Below are 27,395 nucleotides of genomic sequence, written 5' to 3'. Positions count from 1 at the left end.
TGACGGAGATTTTGGACTCGAGATGGGGGGAAGAGGGAGTCGAATATCTCATCGCAAGGGAAGGTGCCCCGGCCAGCGCCAACAGCTGGGTGCCGTACTATGCGGTGGAGGAGCACTACCTCAAAGACGAGTTCCACGCACTCTTCCCACACAGGCCCATGCCGGAGGATTATTTTGACGAATATCTCTTCACCCCCACACTCTCAGCCAGTACGTTTCAGGGGTTCTCCTCGGCTGAGGAGACGGTTCCAGAGACTACCTCGCCGGAGGGGTCGGTCTCAGACTTGGGTGCGGAACGCTCTTATTGGTGGGACACTCAACCCGAGGAGGAGTGGCACAGGAGACTGCTCAGAGGGCCCTGGCACGCAGACTACCCAGAGGAAATGGGGGAACAAGGGGGCATGGACGGGTTGGGGGAGGATCCTGGGTTCGAGCACGCCGGCAACGAGATGGAAGCGGAGGAGAGCGACGTCGATGTACCCGTCACGGACTGGCAGCAAGCCAGGGGGGAAGAACTGTATCCGGCATGCACCCCCACAGCATTGGAGCACCCGGAACCCACGCCAGAAGAGGGGGAGGGGGGAAGGGGGGGCTTCGAGGGGGGGATGGATGTCAGGGACTCAGCGGGAGCGCAGGGAGGAGAGGAGATGGAAAGCGAGGGGGAGCAATCCGAGGGCAGCGTAGGAGAATATGACAGCAGCCCGATAGATTCCATGAGCCTCTCCAGCGAATCGGAAGATTCACAGAAGGGGGCGCCGATGGGCAGGGCAAGGGGCGACCCAAGGGGGACACCCCAGAAGCAAGGGGCCAGCGGGGACTCCCAGAGCAGCAGTTGGAAATCAGGACCAGCTTCCCCACCAGAGCGTAGTGGGGGGGAGGAGTCCCAGGTGTCAGAGCCCACATATGCACCACCAGCAAGAGAAGATGAGTCAGGGTTGACCACGCCTCCATCGGAGAGCGAATTAACGGTTAAGAGGAAAGTTGCAGGCTGGGCGCGCGCGCCAAGTTCAAAGGTACAGGCGAGCGGCACAGAAGGTAGCCCGGATAGGGAACCAGGTCCTAAAGCCCGCCGGAAGGAGGGGCAAGAATCGTCAGGGTCAGCGTCAGAGGAGTCCAGGAAGGATGAGACCCTAGCGGGCAGGAGGGCCCAGAGGAGAAAGGAACTTAGGAAGAGGTGGAGCAAAGCGAGAGTCTTAAACTGGTGTGGAGGAGGAGGAGACTCAGACGGGACTTCGCCGGTCTAAGGTCGGGACGTAGAGCTGCACGCTGCGGCTTTAAAATGGAGACTGAATCTCAATAAAGACTTTTGTACATAACTACAGCCTAGCGTTGGTCCTCTGTGAGCTGGGACCTGGAGGCAGCTCTGACAGGTGTCATCTGCAAATTTGATCAGGATGCCCTTGAGTCCATCATCCAAGTCGTTGATAAAGATGTTGAATAAGACCGGGCCCAAGACAGAACCCTGTGGCACCCCACTAGTCACTCTTCTCCAGGATGAAGAGGAACCATTGATGAGCACCCTTTGGGTTCGGTCAGTCAGCCAGTTACAAATCCACTGAGTGGTAGCATAGTCAAGTCCGCATTTTACCAGCTTCTTTACAAGAATATCATGGGGCACCTTGTAAAATGCCTTGCTGAAATCAAGGTAGGCTACATCCACTGCATTCCCTTCATCTACCAGGCTTGTAATTCTGTCAAAAAACGAGATCAGGTTAGTCTGACATGACTTATTTTTCAGAAATCCATGCTGACTCTTGGTGATCACAGTATTCCTTTCTAGGTGCTCACAGACTGTTTGCTTAATGATCTGCTCCAGAATCTTCCCTGGTATTGATGTCAGACTGACTGGGCGGTAATTATTTGGGTCCTCTCTTTTCCCCTTTTTGAAAATAGGGACAAGATTTGCCCTCCTCTAGTCTGCCGGGACTTCGCCTGTTCTCCAGGAATTCTCAAAGATGACTGCCAGTGGTTCTGAGATCACATCTGCCAGTTCTTTTAATACTCTTGGATGCAGTTCATCTGGCCCTGGAGACTTGAATACATCTAAACTAGCCAAGTATTCTTGTACTATCTCCTTAGTTATTCTGGGCTGTGTTTCCTCTGCTGAATCATTTGCTCCAAATTCTTCAGGTCGGGCATTGTTTTCTTTATCGGAGAAGACTGAGGCAAAGAAGGCATTGAGGAGTTCAGCCCTTTCTGTGTCCCCTGTTTGCATTTCACCATCTTCTCCTCTGAGTGACCCCACTGTTTCTTTGTTCTTCCTTTTGCTACGAAGCCTTTTTTGTTGCTTTTAACCTCTCTAGCAAGCCTGAGTTCATTCTGTGCTTTAGCTTTTCTGACTTTGTGTCTACACATGCTGGCTATTTGTTTGAATTCCTCTTTGGTGGTTTCCCCCCTTTTCCATTTTTTGTACACATCCTTTTTTAATCTTAACTCAGTTAAAAGTTCTTTAGATAGCCACCCTGGCTTCTTTAGGCACCTTCCATGTTTCCGTCTCATTGGTATTGCCTGAAGTTGTGCTTTTACTATCTCCCTCTTAACAAACTCCCAGCCATCATGAACTCCCTTTCCTTTTATTATTACTGTCCATGGGATCTCACCCAGCACTTCCCTAAGTTTTATGAAGTCGGCTTTCTTAAAGTCAAGAAATTGAGTCCTAGTATGCTTGGCTGTTCCTTTCCGCTGTATAGTAAACTTCAGAAGAGCATGATCACTTGCGCCTAATGATCCTTCTACTTCTACCCCACTAACCAGGTCATCAACATTGGTTAGGACCAGATCTAAAATGGCTGTTCCTCTTGTTGCTTCTCCCACTTTCTGGACAACGAAGTTGTCTGCAAGGCCAGTGAGGAATCTGTTTGACCTTATGCTTTTGGCTGAGTTTGACATCCAACAAATATCCGGGTAATTGAAGTCCCCCATTACTACTATCTCCCTTCCTTTTGCATGCTTGGCCATCTGTTCCAGGAAGGCATCATCTATGTCCTCCGTTTGGCTTCGGGATCTATAGTAAACTCCCACAATGAGGTCCCTGTTATTCTTCTCTCCCTTCATTTTGACCCAAATGCTCTCACTTTGGCTTTGAGGTTCTAAATCTTGGATCTCTTCACAGGTATACACATGCCTGACATATAACGCCACTCCTCCTCCTTTCTTGTCTGGTCTGTTTCTCTGAAATAGATTGTATCCCTCCATTATTACATTCCAGTCGTGGGACTTATCCCACCAGGTTTCAGTGATGTCTATTATGTCATATTTAGTTTGCTGTACCAAGAGCTCAAGCTCATCTTGTTTATTTCCCATGCTTTGCGCATTAGTGTACAGTAATTGAAGTCCATTAATCATTCCCCCGTGTCTCTTATTTAAGGATTTTTTCCTCACACCAATAGATCTGCGTGCTGTTTGCTCCATTTGGTCTATGACATTTGGATGATCATCTTCATCAATTGATAGACTCCTACCTTCAGGAGCACTGTCTCCCTCCCCCACATTAGTCAGTTTAAAGCCCTCCTGACAAGGTTTCTGAGATTTTTGGCAAAAACATTCCTCCCAACCGTTGTGAGGTGCAGCCCATCGCTTGCCAGAAGTCCATCTTCAAGAAACTGCAGTCCATGATCTAAGAATCCAAACCGTTCCTGTTTACACCATTTGCGAAGTTCCTGTTTACACTATTTTTCTCTCTCTCCCTGGGCCACGTCGTTCAACTGGTCCAGCTCTCACTTACATACATCACTACTGGGAAAACCATAGCTTTAACTATACGGACCTTTGTTGGCAAGGTGATGTCTCTACTTTTTAAGATGCTGTCTAGGTTTGTCATTGCTTTTCTCCCAAGAAGCAGGTATCTTTTAATTTTGTGACTGCTGTCACCATCTGCAGTAATCATGGGGCCCAAGAAAGTAAAATCTCTCACTGCCTCCTTTTCTTCCCCTTCTATTTGCCAGGAGGTGATGGGTCCAGTGGCTATGATCTTTGTTTTTTTGATGTTGAGCTTCAGACCATATTTTGCGCTCTCCTCTTTCACCCTCATTAAGAGGTTCTTTAACTCCTCCTCACTTTATGCCATCAAAGTTGTGTCATCTGCATATCTGAGGTTGCTGGGATTCATCCAGTCCAGCCTTTCGCATGATGAATTCTGCATATAAGTTAAATAAGCAGGGAGACAATATACAGTCTTGTCATACTCCTTTCCCAATTTTGAACCAATCAGTTGTTCCATATCCAGTTCTAACTGTAACTTCTTGCCCCACATAGAGATTTCTCAGGAGACAGATGAGGTAATCAGGCACTCCCATTTATTTAAGAACTTGCCATAGTTTGCTGTGGTCGACACGGTCAATGGCTTTTGCGTAGTCAATGAAGCAGAAGTAGATGTTTTCCTGGAACTCTCTAGCTTTCCCCATAATCTGGCGCGTGTTTGCAATTTGGACTCTGGTTCCTCTGCCCCCTCGAAATCCAGCTTGCACTTCTGGGAGTTCTCGGTCCACATGCTACTTAAGCCTTCCTTGTAGAATTTTAAGCATAACCTTGCCAGCATGTGAAATGAGTGCAATTGTGCGGTAGTTAGAGCATTCTTTGGCACTGCTCTTCTTTGGGATTCGGATGTAGACTGATCTTCTCCAATCCTCTAGCCACTGCTGAGTTTTCCAAATTTGCTGGCATATTGAATGTAGCACCTTAACAGCAACATCTTTTAAAATTTTAAATAGTTCAGCTGGAATATCATCACTTTCACTGGCCTTGTTATTAGCAGTGCTTTCTAAGCCCTATTTGACTTCACTCTCCAGGATAGAATCATAGAATCATAGAGTTGGAAGAGACCACAAGGGCCATCGAGTCCAACCCCCTGCCAAGCAGGAAACACCATCAGAGCACTCCTGACATATGGTTGTCAAGCCTCTGCTTAAAGACCTCCAAAGAAGGAGACTCCACCACACTCCTTGGCAGCAAATTCCACTGTCAAACAGCTCTTACTGTCAGGAAGTTCTTCCTAATGTTTAGGTGGAATCTTCTTTCTTGTAGTTTGGATCCATTGCTCCGTGTCCGCTTCTCTGGAGCAGCAGAAAACAACCATTCTCCCTCCTCTATGTGACATCCTTTTATATATTTGAACATGGCTATCATATCACCCCTTAACCTCCTCTTCTCCAGGCTAAACATGCCCAGCTCCCTTAGCCGTTCCTCATAAGGCATCGTTTCCTGACCTTTGACCATTTTGGTTGCCCTCCTCTGGACACGTTCCAGTTTGTCAGTGTCCTTCTTGAACTGTGGTGCCCAGAACTGGACACAGTACTCCAGGTGAGGTCTGACCAGAGCAGAATACAGTGGCACTATTACTTCCCTTGATCTAGATGCTATACTCCTATTGATGCAGCCCAGAATTGCATTGGCTTTTATAGCTGCCGCGTCACACTGTTGGCTCATGTCAAGTTTGTGGTCAACCAAGACTCCTAGATCCTTTGCACATGTGGGTGACACCTCAAGCCAGGTGTCACCCATCTTGTACAGTGGTACCTCGCGAGACTTCCAGGTTAGCGCCATCGGTAATGGCGGAATTCCTCTGACTAGGAGGAATTTGCTCTGTGGGAACCGGGTCTGGCCGCCACGGCGAAGGTGGAGACCCCTCAAAAATCACAGGCGGGTGAAGCCTTTGAACGTGGGATTCGGTGGGCACCTTTTGCGCCTCCCCTACTTGCAGGGGACCTGATTTCGGGGCTCTGGAGCAAAGTGGGGTGAGCGGCACGGTGCTGTGAATCGACTGCTTTTTCCATGGAGCGAAGCCGCACAGCCGTTGCCGGAGAGCGTTGACTTTTTCCTGTGGACAATTTGATTCTAAAAGCAACTACCCGTGAGTAGAATAAATTGGAAGTTTTTAAAGAAAAAAAGACCTAATTTGGTACTGAAGCGGGGAGGCTCAAACAGGAAGAACGCCTTCCGCTTTTGTAAATAGATCAAAGCAAAGAGGCTGCAAGCTAAAGTCTTGGAACGCCGATCAGAAAGGACTAATTTTCCAGCACTTAAAAATAGTGAACCCCCTCTTGGAAGCAGGAGAAGAGGGGGGGAAGTTTGGACCATATATACGTGCAAGAGACAGGGGAGGAAGTTAAAATTTCACCGCTCAGAACCTGGGAACAGACTGCCAATGCTTTGGAATGTGCTTTGACTGTGAATAGAGAGATACATTGTTTTTAGCTGTCCCCTTCTGATCTTAAAAAGGAGGAAAAGTAACTGAAAATTGAAACTAATTTTTTTCCTTGAGCTGTGTTTCAAAAGGCGTTATTTTGGATTAACACAAGTACAGATAGCAACTGTTTCCCCCTAGAGGAAGTTTCTGAAACTGTTACAAGAGTTGGATCAGGGGAATTTTCCACTTGTAAGATAAAACTGTGGGACTGTGGGACTGACCTTGGAATTTTTAAGTGTTATGGCAGATGGGAAAGAAAAAGTAGATTCGTCATTCCAAGACAAAACAACAAGGTCTGGGAAGTCTTGGCAGCGAAGAGCATCATCATCTGGCCCTTCTGCCTCATTGGCAACTGTACCAACACAATCTAAACCAAAAGGAATGTCATCAGAAGAAGCTTTAGCGCTTGCACTAAGATAAATAACTCACTGGAACAACTTAATAAGAAAGTCGATGATGCAACTACTACAATTAAGCTAAACACAGAAAGTTTATACAATTTGGGATAAAAGGTGAATACAAATACAGAAACCATCGAGAAATTGATACAGGAATCTACTTTGATACGACAGACCACAGAGGAAGCCAGGGGAAAAGTTGCTGCCGTGGAAGTTAAGGTAACGCAACTGGAAACAAAGACCTGCAGAGGCAAGTTGAAGACCACAAGTCGACACTTTCTATGATTGAGCTTAAGGAAAAACAGACGAATTTGAGGATCAGAGCTGTACCTGAAGTGGAGAAGGATAGTTTGATAGATTTCCTCACGCAGGAATTTGCAAATTTTTGGGATTTGGATTTGGAACAGGAGGAATTTAATATCGTGAGTGCCTTTAGACTTGGAAGAAGAGGGAAGAAAGAGAAGAATAGAGCAAGAGACTGTTTGATTACCCTCTGATCGAAAGAAGAGAGAGACAAAATTTTGGGTTGGCACTACCAGAAGACTTTGGTAGTACAGAAGTCAAGAGTGGAAATATTCAAAGATATCCCGAAACATCTTTTGGACCTTAGGTCCAATTATGGAGATTTGGTTGTCCTGCTGAGAAGGAATAAAATCATCTTCAGGTGGGAATTTCCCCAAGGCCTATCCTTTAGTTTTAAAGGAAGGAAAATAAAAATAAGATCAGTAGAGGATAAAGAAAAGTTTCTGAATAACTACAAATAAGATCTGCAGAAGGAACTTGGAAAAGAGCCAGGAGCATCGGATAGAAGATCACCAGACAAAGGACTAGAGCAAAGAGCATCGGACAGAAGATCATCAAATAAGGGAATATTGGATATATCAACATTTTCCTTTGGACTGGATCCCTCAGTGAATGTGACACCAACACCACCAACAGAAGAAGAGCAAGCATTGGGTGCAGTTGGAGGAAAATCAGAGTAATTACACCATGGTGTTGCAAGTATTGAATTGGAATGTTAATGGACTGAACTCTCCGGAAAAAAGGCGGAGAGTCTTTCATTTATTTAAAAAAGAACAATTGGACTTGATTTGCCTACAAGAAACACATGTGATAAGGCTACACAGGAAGGTATTGAGCAATAAAAGACTGGGCCATGAATTTATTTCATCAAAGTTAAAAAAAGAGGAGTAGTACTTTACGCAAAGGAGAGCCTATCACCGAAATTTATATTTAAAGATGATCAAGGAAGATTTGTTGCAATTGAAATCCAATCACAAGGAGAGAAATTTTTGATAGTAGTCATTTATGCACCAAATGAGGTGAAATCGAAATTTTTTAAGAAGTTACATGAGACTCTGTTGGACTATATGGATTACAATATGATTTTGATGGGGACATGAATGGAGTGGTGTCTACAAATATGGACAAGGCACAGAGACAGGTAGTTACTAAGGATGGTAGACTACCAAAAACTTTTTTCAATATGACTGACAATATGGATTTAGTTGACATCTGGAGAATGAAGAACCCTCTGGGAAGAGAGGGAACTTTCTTCTCTGAGGCCAAAATGACATGGACAAGAATTGACCAAATTTGGGTAACTAGAGGGCTGGTTCCGAAGATCAGAAAAGTGGAAATTTGCCCTAAAACTTGCTCCGACCATAATGTTGTGAAGATGGAAATGAAACTAACACCAATTGGTTCCTTTAGATGGAGGATGAATGACACTTTGTTTAGGAACGAAGAAGTGACCAAGAAGGCCCAAAAAGCCTTGAGACTATTTTGAGATAAATATGAACACCACTGTTGAAAAAAGAGTAATCTGGGATGCAAGCAAAGCGGTTATGAGAGGATCTCTGATACAACAGAATGCAATTAAGAAGAGAGCCCAAAATGAGAAAAAAGATAAAATTTTGGAGAAAATAAAGGAAGGAGAGAAGAAACTGAGAGTGAAACCAAAGTCGCAGGAGATCCTGAAAGAGATAAAGTTATATCAAATACAATATATGAAAATGATGAATCAGGAAATAGAATGGAAAATTAATCAGATGAGACAAAAGACATTTGAATCGGCAAATAAATGCGGAAAACTGCTGGCTTGGCAAATGAAAAAAAGACAAAAACTTAATACCATTACGAATTTGGAAGTGGAAGGAAAGAATATACAGAATCCAGTGGATATTAGAAAGTGCTTCCAGAGGTACTTTAAACAATTATATACACAGGAGACGCAGAAAGAAATGGACATTGACCATTTTTTGAAAACAAATGGACTACAAAAAATCTCTCAAGAAAATAAGCTAATGCTGAATTACAAAATAATGGAGCAGGAGGTAGAAGGGGCCATTCAGAACATGCAATTAGGTAAATCTCCAGGACTGGATGGTTTGACTTCAAGATATTATAGATCCCTGAAAGAATGGTTAGTACAACCTTTAAAGGAAGTCTGTAATGAAATATTGGAAGGGAAAAGGGCACCAGAGTCGTGGAAGGAAGCTTATATTACACTTATACCGAAAATAGAGTCTGAGAAGACACAGCTTAAGAATTACCGCCCCATATCTTTGCTTAATGTGGATTATAAAATTTTTGCAGATATTTTGGCTAAAAGACTAAAAAAGGCACTAGTAGAAGAAATTCATAAAGATCAAGCGGGCTTTCTCCCGGGCAGACACTTGTCTGACAATACGAGGAACATAGTTAACATCTTAGAAAAACTACAAGTGAATATTAATACCAAAGCAGTTCTGATATTTGTGGACGCGGAGAAAGCCTTTGACAACATTTCTTGGAGTTTTATGAAGAAGAATTTGCAAGGGATGGGGGTTGGTCAAGGGTTTGGAAATGGTATAGGTGCAATTTACTCAGAACAAAAGGCTAAATTAATTGTAAATAATGTAGTGACGGAAGAATTTAAGATAGAGAAAGGAACACGACAAGGTTGCCCAATCTCTCCATTGCTTTTTATATTGGTCCTGGAGGTCCTTTTAAACATGATTAGAAGGGACCAATTGGTTAAAGGTATACAAGTCGGAGCTAAACAGTACAAATTGAAAGCATTTGCCGATGATTTGGTATTGACACTACAGGAGCCAGAATCTAGTACTAAAAGAGTACTCGAACTAATTCAAGAATTTGGTCAGGTAGCAGGTTTTAAGTTGAACAAGATGAAAACTAAGGTTTTAGAGAAAAATCTAACAGTGACTGAGAGAGAGAGGTTTCAGAAGGAGACAGGATTAACACAGGTTAAGAAAGTGAAATACCTAGGGGTTAATATGACTTCCAAGAATGTGAATTTATTTAAGGATAACTATGTAAAATGTTGGATGGAAGTGAAAAAGGATTTAGAAATATGGTCAAATCTGAAGCTATCATTGCTAGGCCGAATTGCTGTGATAAAAATGAATGTATTGCCTAGGATGCTGTTTTTGTTTCAAACACTGCAAAATTTGGATAAAATGGATTGTTTCAAGAAGTGGCAGAGATATTTCTAGATTTGTCTGGCAGGGCAAGAAACCCCGAAGAAAATTTAAGAAATTAACTGATGCTAAAGAAAGAGGTGGATTTGCCCTGCCAGACTTTAAACTTGATTATGAATCAACCGCTTTTTGCTGGCTGAGAGAATGGCTGCTTCTTGAAAACACTGACGTGTTGGATTTAGAAGGTTTTAACAACGTATTTGGGTGGCATGCATATTTGTGGTATGATAAGGTCAAAGCACATAAAGCGTTTAAAAACCATATTGTCAGAAAAGCACTGTTTAATGTTTGGATAAGATATAAGGACTTGCTTGAAAATAAAACCCCAAGGTGGTTGTCACCAATGGAAGCGAAGGCTCAGAAAAAGCTCAATATGGAGGCCAAATGGCCGAAATATTGGGAAATTTTGGAACAAGAGGGAGATAGATTAAAACTACAGAGTTTTGAAAAACTAAAAAATAGAGTGCAAGACTGGCTCCATTATTACCAAATAATGGAGGCATATAATTTGGACAAAAAAAAATTGGCTTCCAGGTGGAAAAATCAAAATTGGAAACAGAACTGTTAGATCCCAAAATTAAGAACTTGTCAAGAATGTATAACTTGCTGTTGAAATGGAACACTCAGGATGAAACGGTGAAATCAGCTATGATTAAATGGGCACAAGATGTTGGACATAATATTATGATGGCTGACTGGGAACAGTTATGGACCACAGGTATGAAGTTCACGGCATGCAATGCCTTAAGAGAGAATATAATGAAAATAATATACAGGTGGTACATTACACCAGTCAAGCTCGCAAAAATTTATCATTTGCCCAAAAATAAATGTTGGAAATGTAATGAGACTGAAGGTACATTTTTTCACCTTTGGTGGACATGCCCAAGGATTAAGACTTTGTGGGAGATGATCTACAATGAAATGATTCTATGAAATGAAAAAGGAATTTAAATATACCTTTCTGAAGAAACCAGAGGCCTTTCTCCTGGGCATGGTCGGCCAAATGGTGCCAAAGAAGGACAGAACTTTCTTTATGTATGCTACAACAGCAGCAAGAATACTTATTGCAAAGTACTGGAAGACACAAGATCTACCCACCCGGGAAGAATGGCAGGTGATGGAAGGTGATGGACTACATGGAATTGGCGGAAATGACTGGACTGGCAGAATCCGAGACCAGGGAGAAGAGTCGGTGGAAGAAGATTGGAAGAAATTTAAAGCTTATTTACAGAAAAATTGTAAAATTAAGGAATGTTAGAAGGAGGCTGGAATGAAGTTATGTGGCTTTAGCAGAAATGTTATAAAGGACTAAGTAAAAATAGACTGGTAATGGATGAAAGGAGGGAAGGTAAAGTTACACTTTATTAAGATAAATTATAATAAAAACTGGGAAAGATGGAAAGGATTTGCTGAAATAGCTAACCGAACTAGAATACAAAAAAGGGAGGTGTGAGGAGGTCAAGGAAACAAGAAAATGAAAGATAAGTTATGGGAAGGTTTGTTGTGTTTTTTTAATTGTTCCTACTTCTCTGTTTTCTGTTTTTTTATAATCTTTTTTCTTTTTCTTTTTCTTCTTTCTTATTGTGATGTGTTATCTAGTTTTTGCCTAACTCTTTTCTTTTTGTAACCTTTAAAACTTTAATAAATATTATTTTCAAAAAAAAAATACAGTGGTACCTCGCAAGACGAATGCCTCGTAAGATGAAAAACTCGCAAGACGGAAGAGTTTTTCGTTTTTTGAGTTGCTTCGCAAAACGAATTTCCCTATGGGCTTGCTTTGCAAGACGAAAACGTCTTGCAAGTTTGTTTCCTTTGTCTTGCAAGTTTCATAGAATCATAGAATCATAGAATCATAGAGTTGGAAGAGACCACAAGGGCCATCGAGTCCAACCCCCTGCCAAGCAGGAAACACCATCAGAGCACTCCTGACATATGGTTGTCAAGCCTCTGCTTAAAGACCTCCAAAGAAGGAGACTCCACCACACTCCTTGGCAGCAAATTCCACTGTCAAACAGCTCTTACTGTCAGGAAGTTCTTCCTAATGTTTAGGTGGAATCTTTTTTCTTGTAGTTTGGAACCATTGCTCCGTGTCCGCTTCTCTGGAGCAGCAGAAAACAACCTTTCTCCCTCCTCTATGTGACATCCTTTTATATATTTGAACATGGCTATCATATCACCCCTTAACCTCCTCTTCTCCAGGCTAAACATGCCCAGCTCCCTTAGCCGTTCTTCATAAGGCATCGTTTCCAGGCCTTTGACCATTTTGGTTGCCCTCCTCTGGACACGTTCCAGTTTGTCAGTGTCCTTCTTGAACTGTGGTGCCCAGAACTGGACACAGTACTCCAGGTGAGGTCTGACCAGAGCAGAATACAGTGGCACTATTACTTCCCTTGATCTAGATGCAATACTCCTATTGATGCAGCCCAGAATTGCATTGGCTTTTTTAGCTGCCGCGTCACACTGTTGGCTCATGTCCAGTTTGTGGTCAACCAAGACTCCTAGATCCTTTTCACATGTACTGCTCTCAAGCCAGGTGTCACCCATCTTGTATTTGTACCTCTCATTTTTTTTGCCCAAGTGCAATACTTTACATTTCTCCCTGTTAAAATTCATCTTGTTTGTTTTGGCCCAGTTCTCTAATCTGTCAAGGTCGTTTTGAAGTGTGATCCTGTCCTCTGGGGTGTTAGCCACCCCTCCCAGTTTGGTGTCATCTGCAAATTTGATCAGGATGCCCTTGAGTCCATCATCCAAGTCGTTGATAAAGATGTTGAATAAGACCGGGCCCAAGACAGAACCCTGTGGCACCCCACTAGTCACTCTTCTCCAGGATGAAGAGGAACCATTGATGAGCACCCTTTGGGTTCGGTCAGTCAGCCAGTTACAAATCCACTGAGTGGTAGCATAGTCAAGACCGCATTTTACCAGCTTCTTTACAAGAATATCATGGGGCACCTTGTCAAATGCCTTGCTGAAATCAAGGTAGGCTACATCCACTGCGTTCCCTTCATCTACCAGGCTTGTAATTCTGTCAAAAAACGAGATCAGGTTAGTCTGACACGACTTATTTTTCAGAAATCCATGCTGACTATTGGTGATCACAGTATTCCTTTCTAGGTGCTCACAAACTGTTTGCTTAATGATCTGCTCCAGAATCTTCCCTGGTATTGATGTCAGACTGACTGGGCGGTAATTATTTGGGTCCTCTCTTTTCCCCTTTTTGAAAATAGGGACAACATTTGCCCTCCTCCAGTCTGCCGGGACTTCGCCTGTTCTCCAGGAATTCTCAAAGATGACTGCCAGTGGTTCTGAGATCACATCTGCCAGTTCTTTTAATACTCTCGGATGCAGTTCATCTGGCCCTGGAGACTTGAATACATCTAAACTAGCCAAGTATTCTTGTACTATCTCCTTAGTTATTCTGGGCTGTGTTTCCTCTGCTGAATCATTTGCTCCAAATTCTTCAGGTCAGGCATTGTTTTCTTTATCAGAGAAGACTGAGGCAAAGAAGGCATTGAGGAGTTCAGCCCTTTCTGTGTCCCCTGTTTGCATTTCACCATCTTCTCCTCTGAGTGACCCCACTGTTTCTTTGTTCTTCCTTTTGCTACGAACATACCTATAAAAGCCTTTTTTGTTGCTTTTAACCTCTCTAGCAAGCCTGAGTTCATTCTGTGCTTTAGCTTTTCTGACTTTGTGTCTACACATGCTGGCTATTTGTTTGAATTCCTCTTTGGTGGTTTCCCCCCTTTTCCATTTTTTGTACACATCCTTTTTTAATCTTAACTCAGTTAAAAGTTCTTTAGATAGCCACCCTGGCTTCTTTAGGCACCTTCCATGTTTCCGTCTCATTGGTATTGCCTGAAGTTGTGCTTTTACTATCTCCCTCTTAACAAACTCCCAGCCATCATGAACTCCCTTTCCTTTTATTATTACTGTCCATGGGATCTCACCCAGCACTTCCCTAAGTTTTATGAAGTCAGCTTTCTGAAAGTCAAGAAATTGAGTCCTAGTATGCTTTGCTGCTCCTTTCCGCTGTATAGTAAACTTCAGAAGAGCATGATCACTCGCGCCTAGTGATCCTTCTACTTCTACCCCACTAACCAGGTCATCAACATTGGTTAGGACCAGATCTAAAATGGCTGTTCCTCTTGTTGCTTCTCCCACTTTCTGGACAACGAAGTTGTCTGCAAGGCCAGTGAGGAATCTGTTTGACCTTATGCTCTTGGCTGAGTTTGACATCCAGCAAATATCCGGGTAATTGAAGTCCCCCATTACTACTATCTCCCTTCCTTTTGCATGCTTGGCCATCTGTTCCAGGAAGGCATCATCTATGTCCTCCGTTTGGCATGGGGATCTATAGTAAACTCCCACAATGAGGTCCCTGTTATTCTTCTCTCCCTTCATTTTGACCCAAATGCTCTCACTTTGGCTTTGAGGTTCTAAATCTTGGATCTCTTCACAGGTATACACATCCCTGACATATAACGCCACTCCTCCTCCTTTCTTGTCTGGTCTGTTTCTCTGAAATAGATTGTAACCCTCCATTATTACATTCCAGTCGTGGGACTTATCCCACCAGGTTTCAGTGATGCCTATTATGTCATATTTAGTTTGCTGTACCAAGAGCTCAAGCTCATCTTGTTTATTACCCATGCTTTGCGCATTAGTGTACAGACATTGAAGTCCATTAATCATTCCCCCGTGTCTCTTATTTAAGGATTTTTTCCTCCCACCACTAGGTCTGCGTGCTGTTTGCTCCATTTGGTCTATGACATTTGGATGATCATGTTCATCAATTGATAGACTCCTACCTTCAGGAGCACTGTCTCCCTCCCCCACATTAGTCAGTTTAAAGCCCTCCTGACAAGGTTTCTGAGATTTTTGGCAAAAACATTCCTCCCAACTGTTGTGATGTGCAGCCCATCGCTTGCCAAAAGTCCATCTTCAAGAAACTGCCGTCCATGATCTAAGAATCCAAACCGTTCCTGTTTACATCATTTGCGAAGCCAGCTGTTCACTTCCACTATTTTTCTCCCTCTCCCTGGGCCACGTCGTTCAACTGGGAGGACAGATGAGATGACAATTTGTGCATTTAATTGCTTCAATTTCCTGCCCAGAGCCTCATAGTCTCTTTTGATCTTCTGGAGGCTATTGCTTGCAGTGTCATTGGTTCCCACATGAACCAAGAGGAAGGGGTATTTGTCAGTGGGTTTTATGATTCCTTGTAGTCGTTCAGTTACATCTTGGATCTTAGCCCCGGGGAGACAGCACACTTCCCGAGACATCTTGTCAGGCCCACAGATCACAGCTTCTGTTCCCCTCAGTAGGGAATCCCCTATCACCACTACACGCCTCCTCTTAGGTTTGGTCGGGGTTCTTCCGTGATCTGTCCGTTCCAAGGTCGCCTGCACATTCCCTGAGGACTGACTTTGCTGCTCGTCTTCATATACCTGATCGACTGTAACGAGGGAGAGATCCTCAAATGGAGTCTGCTCTTCGTCTTCCATTCTAGGGGAGAGGACCTCAAAGCGATTGTGTATTTCTAAACAATCAGAGCGAACCCTGGGCCTCCTACTTCTTTGAGTCACGTTTCTCCAGATATCTGGCTCCTGTGTTGGTGAACTAGCCTCCTTCTCAGGGGAGTCCCCTGTCTCCTCCTTGGTGGAGATAGTGTGCTCTGTTGCTTCCAAGAAGAGCTCCAGCTCTCTAATTCTTTGGAGCGTAGCCACACGTTCCTCCAGTTGCTGGACTTTGTCTTTTAAGAGGGCAATCAACATGCAATTGCTGCAGGTAAAGCTGCCTGCAACCTTTGGCAAGATGGCAAACATTGTGCAGGAACCGCAGGCGACTGCAGCTGTTCCCTCACTCTCCATCTTGAGAACGTGTCGTTGGGGCTGGCTACAGTGGTCCTCTATCATAAGAAGCGTGCAGACAGGACAAGTAACTCCCCCCAAAAAAACCCTAGGTCTCCCCCAACAAACGTTTGAGACTAGCTCCCCTAAATCTAAAGATAGATAAAATTGCGCGCGCCGCTGCCCTACAAGCTCTGATAAGCTCCTCCCACAGCTAATCACCTACCTCAACAGAAACCCTGCCCCCTCTGACCTTTGCACAGGGAGAACAGCTAATCAGCCACAAGAAACACACACAGGAGAAAACCCTTTTTGCTCCTTCTTCAGCCGCTGCCCTACAAGTTTGTTTCCTTTTTCTTAAAACCGTGCATTCAAGGGGTGCAGTTGCGACTTGACTTCGAGGAACAACTCATAGCACGCGGTGTGGTAGCCTTTTTTGAGGTTTTTGAAGACTTTGGTGATTTTTGAAGTTTTTCCAAAATCCGAGCTTCGCAAGACAAAAAAATCGCAAGACGAAAAAACTCGCAGAACGAATAAATTTCATCTTGCGAGGTACCACTGTATTTGTGCCTCTCATTTATTTTGCCCAAGTGCAATACTTTACATTTCTCCCTGTTAAAATTCATCTTGTTTGTTTTGGCCCAGTTCTCTAATCTGTCAAGGTTGTTTTGAAGTGTGATCCTGTCCTCTGGGGTGTTAGCCACCCCTCCCAGTTTGGTGTCATCTGCAAATTTGATCAGGATGCCCTTGAGTCCATCATCCAAGTCGTTGATAAAGATGTTGAATAAGACCGGGCCCAAGACAGAACCCTGTGGCACCCCACTAGTCACTCTTCTCCAGGATGAAGAGGAACCATTGATGAGCACCCTTTGGGTTTGGTCAGTCAGCCAGTTACAAATCCACTGAGTGGTAGCATAGTCAAGTCCGCATTTTACCAGCTTCTTTACAAGAATATCATGGGGCACCTTGTCAAATGCCTTGCTGAAATCACTGTGTTCCCTTCATCTACCAGGCTTGTAATTCTGTCAAAAAACGAGATCAGGTTAGTCTGACATGACTTATTTTTCAGAAATCCATGCTGACTATTGGTGATCACAGCATGTCTGGCTCAAGGTCAGCAACCACACTACCTGGGGTGTACGAGACATCCAGATCTTTCTGGTATAATTCCTCTGTGTATTCTTGCCACCTCTTCTTGATGTCTTCTGTTTCTGTTAGGTCCTTACCACTTTTGTCCTTTATTATGGTAATCTTTGTATGAAATGTTCCTTTCATATCTCCAATTTTCTTGAACAGATCTCTGGTTTTTCCCATTCTATTGTTTTCCTCTATTTCTTTGCATTGCTCATTTAAGAAGGTCCTCTTGTTTTTCCTTGCTATTTTTTGGAAATCTGCATTCAATTTCCTGTATCTTTCACTATCTCCCTTGCATTTTGCTTGCCTTCTCTCCCCCGCTATTTGTAAGGCCTCATTGGACAGCCACTTTGCTTTCTTGCATTTCCTTTTCATTGGGGAGGTTTTCATTGCTGCCTCCTGTATAATGTTCCGAGCCTCCATCCATAGTTCTTCAGGCACTCTATCCACCAAACCTAAATCCTTAAACCTGTTCCTCACTTCCACTGTTTATTCATAAGGGATTTGATTTAGATTGTATCTTACTGTCCCAGTGGTTTTTCCTACTTTCTTCAGTTTAAGGTTGAATTTTGCTATAAGATGATCTGAGCCACATTCAGCTCCAGGTCTTGTTTTTGCTGACTGTATAGAGCTTCTCCATCTTTGGCTGCAGAGAATATAATCAATCTGATTTCGATGCTGCCCATCTGGTGATGTCCATGTGTAGAGTCATCTCTTGAGTTGTTGGAATAGAGTGTTTGTGATGACTAGCTTGTTCGCTTGGCAGAACTCTATTAGCCTTTGCCCTGCTTCATTTTGAACTCCAAGGCCAAACTTGCCAGTTGTTCCTTTTATCTCTTGATTCCCTACTTTAGCATTCCAATCCCCTATAATGAGAGGAACATCCTTCTTTGGTGTCATTTCTAGAAGGTGTTGTAAGTCTTCATAGAATTGGTCAATTTCAGTTTCTTCAGCACTAGTGGTTGGTGCATAAACTTGGATTACTGTGATGTTAAAAGGTCTGCCTTGGATTCGTATTGAGATCATTCTGTCATTTTTGAGATTGTATCCCAGTACAGCTTTCGCCATTCTTTTGTTGACTATGAAGGCCACACCATTTCTTTTACGGGATTCTTGCCCACAGTAGTAGATATGATGGTCATCCGAACTGAATTCGCCCGTTCACGTCCATTTTAGTTCACTGATGCCCAGGATGTCAATATTTATTCTTGCCATCTCATCTTTGACCACATCCAACTTACCAAGGTTCATGGTTCTTACATTCCAGGTTCCTATGCAATATTTTTCTTTACAGCATTGGACTTTCCTTTTGATTCCAGGCATATCCGCAATTGAGCAACCTTTCGGCTTTGGCCCAGCCGCTTCATCAGCTCTGAATCTACTTGTACTTGTCCTCCGCTCTTCCTCAGTACCATGTTGGACGCCTTCCAACCTGGGGGGCTCATCTTCCAGCGTCATAACTTTTATATGCCTGTTGTCTTTGTCCATGGAGTTTTCTTGGCAGGGATACTGGAGTGGCTTGCCGGTTCCTGCTCCAGATGGAGCTTCAGGATACTTATGTTAGAAACATGAATGATTGTGGCAGTCTCTGTAGGTTCGAGTTAGAGCATGTTTCCAACAATAAAATGTTAATTTTATACATTTTTCTGGTGTAGAGAGCAGCATTTGGCAAGTCAGGTAGGAGGGTTTGAAATGGAAGGATCTTGCTGTCTAAGATATGAACTCCAAAGCAGTGCTGCTCCCCAAAGAACTCTCTGAATGTGAGGACATGACAAAAACGCTTTTCCAAGGACTCAGGTGGTCAGAGGCATTATGGACAGGGCCAACCCCATGTGGCCATTGTGCACAGGGCATCAGGGGACCCTTGTATTCCCCCTTTCCTCCAATTACACTCCTTCACCCTCTTTTCCCCACCTCTTTAAAGTGAGACGAATCTTGAACAATATGGCAAACCTGCATTGTCAAAGAAAAAAAAAATATTTTTTTGAATTTCCCAGGAAAAGATTTGCCTACTTTGTATCTCTCAACTCCAAAGGATTCATTAGCCATGCTAATGATGAATAGGGACGCGGGTGGCACTGTGGTCTGAACCACTGAACCTTGGGCTTGCTGATCGGAAAATCGGTGGTTCGAAACCCCGTGACGAAGCAAGCTCCCATTGTTCGGTCCCAGCTACTGCCAACCTAGCAGTTCAAAAGCACGTCAGAGTGCAAGTAGATAAATAGGTACCGCTCTGGCGGGAAGGTAAACGGCGTTTCCATGCACTGCTCTGGTTTCACAAGATGCAGCTTAGTCATGCTGGCCACATGACCCGGAAAAACTGTTTGCGGACAAACACCTGCTCCCTTGGCCTGTAAAGTGAGATGAGCGCCGCGACTGGACTTAACTGTAAGGGGTCCTTTACCTTTACCTTTACCTTTAATGATGAATAAACTAAGATCCCACATCTTCCACACAGTATAAAGGTAAAGGGACCCCTGACCATTAAGTCCAGTCGCGGGCAACTCTGGGGTTGCAGCACTCATCTCACTTTACTGGCCAAGGGAGCCAGCATTTGTCTGCAGACAGCTTCTGGGTCATGTGGCCTGCATGACTAAGCCGCTTCTGGCAAACCAGAGCAGCACACGGTAACTACTTATCTACTTGCACATTTGGCATGCTTTCAAACTGCTAGGTTGGCAGGAGCTGGGACCAAGCAATAGGAGCCCACCCCGTTGTGGGGATTTGAACCACCAACCTACCTTCTGATCAGCAAGCCCTAGGCTCTGTGGTTTAGACCACAGTGCGATAATTCTCAATCTAGGCTGTTTTGTTCACTTCTCCTCTTTAATGTTCCACACAAAAAAAACTGTGTGTAGGATGTATAATTCATTTGCAAAGATCGGGGGGGGGGGAGTACTTCAAATAAATTTAACAGATTATGGTTCTCCACCAAGATTTTCTACTACCCAACTGTGCTGAGATATTGCAAGGCACACTATGTATGATCTTACAATAGCATAATACCATGTAGCACTGTGATATCAAAGCACCAGAGTAAGCCAAGAACAGAACAGTAGATTAAGCAGTATTTTTTAAAAGTGTGAAATTCATTTCTTAAAAAAGAAAAAAAAATCACAATAATTCAGCTGCAACTCACCTAGATGTTAAACAGCGGTTGTCAGGGAATTGGAAACGGCCAAAGAGCTGAGGGGGGGGGGGAGGCAATTAAAGAGAGCCTAAATCGCTCATCAGCAGTTTCTCATCCAACTCAGAGGAGGAAATAGGGAGGGGGGAACCAGTGCCAGGAACTAGCCACTCACAGAACAGAGGAAGTAGGAGGCGTGCACTGAGGAAATGGTCCTGCTGGGGGAGGAATAAAAAAAGATCGCCAGTCGATTCATCTGACTGAGCAAGAGATGGATGTGCTTTTTGAACTCTTGTAACTGCTTTGAACTTTTGGCAATAAAACAGAAATGGCTGTGTGCTTGGAGCGTTATCTCAGCTAGCTTTGGCAGCACAAAATCCTCACAGCATGAATCGACTCCACTGCTGAAAGCTAGTGAAAAGAGGAAATAGCAAAAAAATGGAGGAGATTTCTGAACTGCGTAAGCGAAATGCCGGACTGGAAGCCCGCGCTTCGGACCTGCAGTAGCGTCTGGAGGAAGCCGGAGCTGCTCAGAGTGGAGCCACAGGTGGGCTACAGGCGAGGGGCAAAGCTGCATGGGTGGAAAAGTTTAACGGCGATCCTGAGGGCTATTTGGATTTTAAGACTGAGATGTTTTGGAGCTTGAAGCAGCTCAGTTTGCCAACGATGCTCAGAAGGTTGCTCACATAATTAGTCACCTGTCGGGGGAGGCTAAGAGCTGGGTGAGACCGTTAATTGCCTCTAATAATGAAGCGCTTCGAAGTCTGCCCAAGTTTTGGCAAGCTATGGACTTTATATATGCAGATCAAAGTTATATTGACAAGACGCAGGAGGAGCTTTTGGCTTTGAAGCAAGGCAAATCTACGGTGCATAGTTACTGGTCAGAATTCGCAATGCTTGTGCACAAACTGGGATGGGATTTGGAATCAGAGCCTGTGCAAGCTTGGTTTAAGGCTGGACTGAATGCTGAAGTTAAGGATGAGCTTGCTAGCCCCCCCCCCCCTGTCCCAAGGATATGGATGAGCTAATGAAAGCTGCTCTTGCGGTGGGGCTGAGGCAGGAAGCCAGACTGCGGGAAAGGAAGCAGGGCAAGGGCCGGAGTTTCCATGGTAACCACATTCCTGAAATGCCGGCAGCTGCCTCAGAAGGTCAACAACAGCCGGAGCCCATGGAAATAGACTCAGCCCGCGCGCGGGAAAGTTTGAAGGCTCAACGGCCGGGCGGCAAAGAGAAGAAGTACTGGCAAGCGGCCAAGAAATGTTTTTTCTGTCAGAAAATGGGGCACTTTGCCAGAGTGTGTCCGGAACGTCGTAACTGGCAGAGAATGGTTGGGGCTACCCAGCAGGCAGAGGCAGAGGAACCCCAGACTTCGGGAAATGGGGCAGCCTGGCTGGTGGTGAACCGGGGCAACAGCCAGGCGGGAGCAAGAGCAAAAGTCCTTGGCTCGGACACCCCAAAGCAAGCATAGTGTTGAAGGTGGTCCTAGAACTCCCGAATGGCCATGCGGTGGAGGAGTTGGCCTTGGTTGATTCCGGAGCTTCGGCGTCATTTTTTAGCAAGGAGTTTGCAGCGCAGCACCAACTGAACCTGAGGCCTTTGGATTTTCCACTGCAAGTCACTACAATTGATGGGAGAAAACTGTTGGGAGGTGAAGTGACCCATCAAACACCTCCCATGAGGATGCGGGTGTCTACCCACTCCGAGGTCATCGCCTTTCACGTGGCCACATTGGCAGGCCCGCCTATCATACTGGGCATGAGCTGGTTGGCCTTGCACGATCCGGTGGTTTCCTGGCATCAACGGTCCCTGACGTTCGGTTTGACCCACTGCATGGAGAACTGCCTGGGCATAGAGCAACCTCGACAAACGGAGGCAAGGATGGCAGCAGCATGCAAAGCAGGGACAATCGAAATTCCTCCGTATTATCGGGACCTACAGGAGGTGTTCAGCGAGAAGGAGGCTGACACGTTGCCGCCGCATCGACCATATGATTGCCAGATCAACCTGATTCCAGGGGCCACGCTGCCAGTGGGAAAGATCTACTCCATGTCGGAGGGAGAGATCAAGGACCTGAGGGACTTTATTGAGAAAAATATAAAAAGGGGATTCATCAGGGAATCCAAGGCGGCAGGTGGGAGCCCCCTGTACTTTGTGGACATGAAATCGACTAACGAGCAGAGGTTGGTCATGGATTTTCGCGTTTTGAACAGCCTGACGGAACCTGTGGCCTTCCCAATGCTGAGGATCAATGATGTTCTGGCCAGGGTGCAGAAGGGGAAAATTTTCACCAAGCTGGACCTCCGGGGGGCGTACAACCTCATCAGAGTGCGAGAGGGCGATGAGTGTGGAGGAGTCTCCTTCTTTGGAGGTCTTTAAGCAGAGGCTTGACAACCATATGTCAGGAGTGCTCTGATGGTGTTTCCTGCTTGGCAGGGGGTTGGACTCGATGGCCCTTGTGGTCTCTTCCAACTCTATGATTCTATGATTCTATGTTTTGGAATCGGAGTAATATAAGCTTCCTTCCAGGTTTCAGGTGCTTTGTCCCCTCCTATAATCTTGTTGCAAACTTCTAACAGTGGCTGAATAAGCCAGTCTTTCAATGTCTTATAGTATTTTGCTGATAAACCATCTGGCCTTGCCAAGTTGCATTGAATTTATTACATTTTCTACCTCTTGTCTTTAAATTAGTCCGTTTAGTAGGGTCTTTTTACTTTTGGGAATCTTCTGCAAACCATTTTTGTTGTTGTTTAGTCGTGTCCGACTCTTCGTGACCCCATGGACCAGAGCACGCCAGGCACTCCTGTCTTCCTGCAAACCATTAGTTTAGTTTGCACAAAATCCTATGCATGGGCATAGTCAGGGGGTCAAGTAAGTAAAACAAATAAGTAAATAAAAATAGCTAACTGATGAATTGTGTCAAAGATAACTCGGTTCTGCCCCCCCCCCCAATAAAGCCAGCCTGCCTAAAATAAATCCTGGCTATGCCCATGCAAACATTATATATAATATTAGAAAATAACAGAGAGGACCCTTCCACATCATAGGGCTCATATTCAGATGTAACATAACTTTGACATATTGTTACCACAACCAAGTCCAAATGCTCCCAGAGCCAATAAAGAGACAGTGGACAGAAAAATAAAAAGAGTTTATTCATAGCCGCAGCAATAAGTCTTGGTAGGATACAGTATTTCCCAAAAGACCAAGTGTAAAGCAAAGGATGCACAGAGCATCTATACAATAGTAGAAAAGACATGATTTCCTGCATCACCATTGGCAAGGAACACACATGCACAAAGCATGCCTAAGTAAGGTATTCTTCTACTTGGCTGCAGAACAGTTGCTTCCTGTATCAGGAGCTCAGGCCAGGCCAAGCGTAACTGGTCTTGTAGTTGCAACTGTGGTTGTGGTTGTGATTTTGGGAATGAGTTTATGCAAACTCAGCACTCAGCAGGCTGAGGTCAGCTGTGTACATAACGTGCAAACCTCAGAGTTATGGCACCTCTGAGTTATGGCTCTGAGGCTGGATCTATACAGATAAAAATACAGTAATTGACGAGTGTATCTGAGTCCTGAGTTCTGGCCCCTCGGAGTTATGGCACTCAGGTATCAGAAATAGATGCTGTGGAAGCAGAATGTGACAGAGAACGTGAGCATGGATGTGCGTGCTGTTTTGACCCTGTGGGATTAGGTTTGATGAAGGCCTAAGCTACTGAAGGTAATGGGAATGGGGCCCTTTATATGTCCAGCTGTCCTTTGTCAACAACAAATTGTCACTGTTTTTTGTGTTGAATATACAGTGGAACCTTCCTTTAATTTTTTTTTAGGGGGCAGCCCAAGAGAGTGGGGCCCTAAGCTACAGCTTGTTTAGCTTATACATAAATCCAGCCCAGCTCATGGGTCCTGACATCTGTCCCTAGGTCATGGCATCCAGCTGGGTCCCAAATCATGGCATCTAGCTATTAGTATGATGTGACACAGACATAGCATGATAATCCAGCCTGCCTTAGTCCATCAGAAACTCTCATAAAAGTTAGGAAAAGGAGGAGCTACTTTTGATGTGTACTGAAAAGGATTTAATGTTGTGGTTTCCTCTGTGGTTTGAGGGGTAGACTGGGCAGGGTGGGCCTTCAGCATCCAAAGAGTGTTCTCGCAGTAAATGTTAAACTCCACTGGGATTTTGAGGAACGATAAAAGTTTTCAGCCTGAGAGCCAGAATCCTTCCTGGGCAACTTTCCAGAATGAGCCCCACAGCTGCTAACATTGGACACCTGTCTGCAACTTCCTTCCTTCAACATTGGCACTCATTATTATACCTGGATGTCATCCACAGAGTTGTTTGCCACATTGCTTTCCAATTCCAGTATTTTATCCCACACAACCAGTGCTATTTTTCAGGGAAAAGAGGTGCCAGAACTCAACACCTCCCTTGTTCTCTTATAATGGCAATGGTGCTCAGCTGAGAGGGGCCAGAACTGAGTTCCAGTGAGTTCTAGCTGGATAAAAGCCCTGTGCACGACATGCATTGATAGATAGATGATATAGATAGATGATAGATAGATAGATAGATAGATAGATAGATATAGATAGATAGATAGATAGATAGATAGATATAGATAGATATAGATAGATAGATAGATGATAGATAGATGATAGATAGATGATAGATAGATAGATGATAGATGATAGATAGATAGATAGATAGATAGATAGATAAAAAGGTAAAGGTACCCCTGCCCGTACGGGCCAGTCTTGACAGACTCTGGGGTTGTGCGCCCATCTCACTTAAGAGGCCAGGGGCCAGCGCTGTCCGGAGACACTTCCGGGTCACGTGGCCAGCGTGACATCGCTGCTCTGGCCAGAGCCAGAGCCAGAGCCAGAGCCGCACACGGAAACACCGTTTACCTTCCCGCTGGTAAGCGGTCCCTATTTATCTACTTGCACCCGGAGGTGCTTTCGAACTGCTAGGTTGGCAGGCGCTGGGACCGAGCAGCGGGAGCGCACCCCGCCGCAGGGATTCGAACCGCCGACCTTTCAATCGGCAAGCCCTAGGCGCTGAGGCTTTAACCCACAGTGCCACCTGCGTCCAGATAGATAGATAGATAGAAGTAATTAGAGCCTGCCATAAGCTTTGCCTATATTGATAATTCCTTGTTCTACTGATCTTAGCAAAAGGGTGAAGCTGATTTGCTTGAGAAAAGAAACATTTTGCAACAGATTGGGCAAGGAGGTACCCTGTCAAATTCCTCACATCATGTTCTTTTGCTTCTATGAGAGAGAAGTTAATGTGTCCTCTGTCTTTTGGCCTTATTTCAAAATATTTTAGGGCTGGGTTAGGAGAACTTGCATAATTTTCCAGTAAGCATTTTTCAGTCCTCAGTGTTGAATAAAAGAGAACATTGCAATGAAATGCAAATATTGACTTAATATATTGACTTATGTTCCTGTTCACCGTGCTATGCCGGAAAAAAGATGTTGCTCACCATTCCAATTTCTGAGTGGTGTGAGAATCCAGGGGTTCCATGCTCTTACACAGGGTTCAGTGTCCTTGCAGTGAGGGACAGTGGAGACTGTGGTGGGGGCTCACAGCATTAACTCCCCAAAAGGTCTCGCTTCTGCCACGGTCACAGACTTGGATTCCAGCAGAAATCGAGTGTGGCTCCCCATCTCTGGCTTCTATTTTCAGCCTGCTTCCAACTCTCACATACAACTTAGACGGCTCACTGGGTGACCTTGAGCCAGTCATCATCTCTTAGCCTAATTTACAGTACAGGGTTCCAGTGAGGATGAATTGCGGGGGGGAAGAGAACCATGGACACCAACCTTGAGATCCTTGGAAGATAAAGGTGGTATATAAATGTAATAAATAAAATAAAAATGAATTAAAGTAATGACTTGAGGATGTTCCCCATGAATAAAAATCTTGAAGGATCTATTTTGCAATCATGGACAATCAAAGTTTTCTTCCTTGTTAAAAAGCATTCTTACCGTACTTTTCTGTGTATAAGACTAGGGGTTTTTTACTAAAAAATAATGTAAAAAGGCAGGTAGTCTTATACACAGGGGCACACATGTTTTCTGGTACTCCGGAGGGCAGGACCCAAACCAGTGGATTCAAATTACATGAAAATAAATTCTTATAAGCATCAGGAAGTATTTTCTGATGGTGAGAGCTGTTTGACGGTGGGACAGACTCCCTTGGGAGGTTGTACATGACCTTGGAGGTTTTTAAGCAGAGGTTGGATGGCTGTCTGTCAGGGATGCTTTAGCTGTGATTCCTGCACTGCAGGGGGTTGGGCTAGAGGACCCTTGGAATCATTTCCAACTCTAGTAGTCTATGAATCGTAACAAATGAAATAGGCTGATTTTGTGGGGGAGTTTTTATTAAACAATATAATATTTTTTATATTTTATATTTTTTTAGAAGTAGTATTTAACTGATTGGGAGTGCAACATCTGCACAGGTTGAAGGAGGACATATAGACACTGTGATCTGTTTGGGGGCTCTTTGTGTATGAATCTACAATTCATCAAACAAAGGTAGAGGCAGAAGGGAAATTTCTAAGCTGGGGCAAGAGGAATGTAGGGGAAATTCCCCAGGCATGCAAAATAGGTATTGCTAGTTGTGATGTATTTCTCTTTCAAAGAATGCCTTTACCTTGTAAGACATTCAAGGTGAGCATAATTGTTTGCAGTTGCATAATCTGCCTTCCTGGGTGTGCTTTGTTGATTGCTGCTCTTGGTTCATCACATTTTCTCCAGAAATAGGGGTGGATGTTGTGATATATGAAATTATTTGTTTGACAGAGTTTGCATTTCCACAGTGGAGCAGGTGATTGATCCATATTACCTATTTAGGGTTTAATTAGGGTTCAGTGTGCTTGAAGGGGATACATGGTTGATAAATGGCACAGGCCTGTAGATCAACCCTGCCTGTCCACTGTATGTCCACCAAAATCTCCTGTTTGCTAGTAAAACTGAATTACTGTGTAGCGAAATGATCCATGTCTAAAATGTGTGCCACCAACATGAAAAGTTTGGAAAGCTCTTGATTAAGCCACAGGCATAGAGAAAACTGCCCAGCTCAGCTTAGCCCAAGTCATCACTTCCCACCTTAGGAGGAAATGGTAAATGGTATTTCTGTCTTCTGTAATCACTCTGATAAGATGTTGGCCGTAACAAAAGGGGTTTTGCAAGAACTATTGCGGACAAACAATG

General features: G+C 44.3%; 1 protein-coding gene across 1 annotated transcript in view; it reads left to right on the top strand.

Annotated features, from left to right (window-relative positions):
• Nucleotides 1-27,395, top strand: part of OLFM4 (olfactomedin 4) — a 74,729-nt gene that overhangs the window by 21,360 nt on the left and 25,974 nt on the right. The window lies entirely within an intron of this gene.

This window comes from Podarcis cretensis (assembly GCF_951804945.1).
Source record: "Podarcis cretensis genome assembly, chromosome: 7".
In the NCBI taxonomy this organism is placed as follows: domain Eukaryota; kingdom Metazoa; phylum Chordata; class Lepidosauria; order Squamata; family Lacertidae; genus Podarcis; species Podarcis cretensis.
The sequence above is the reverse complement of the archived record's forward strand: the minus strand, read 5'-3'. Positions and strand labels throughout refer to the sequence as shown.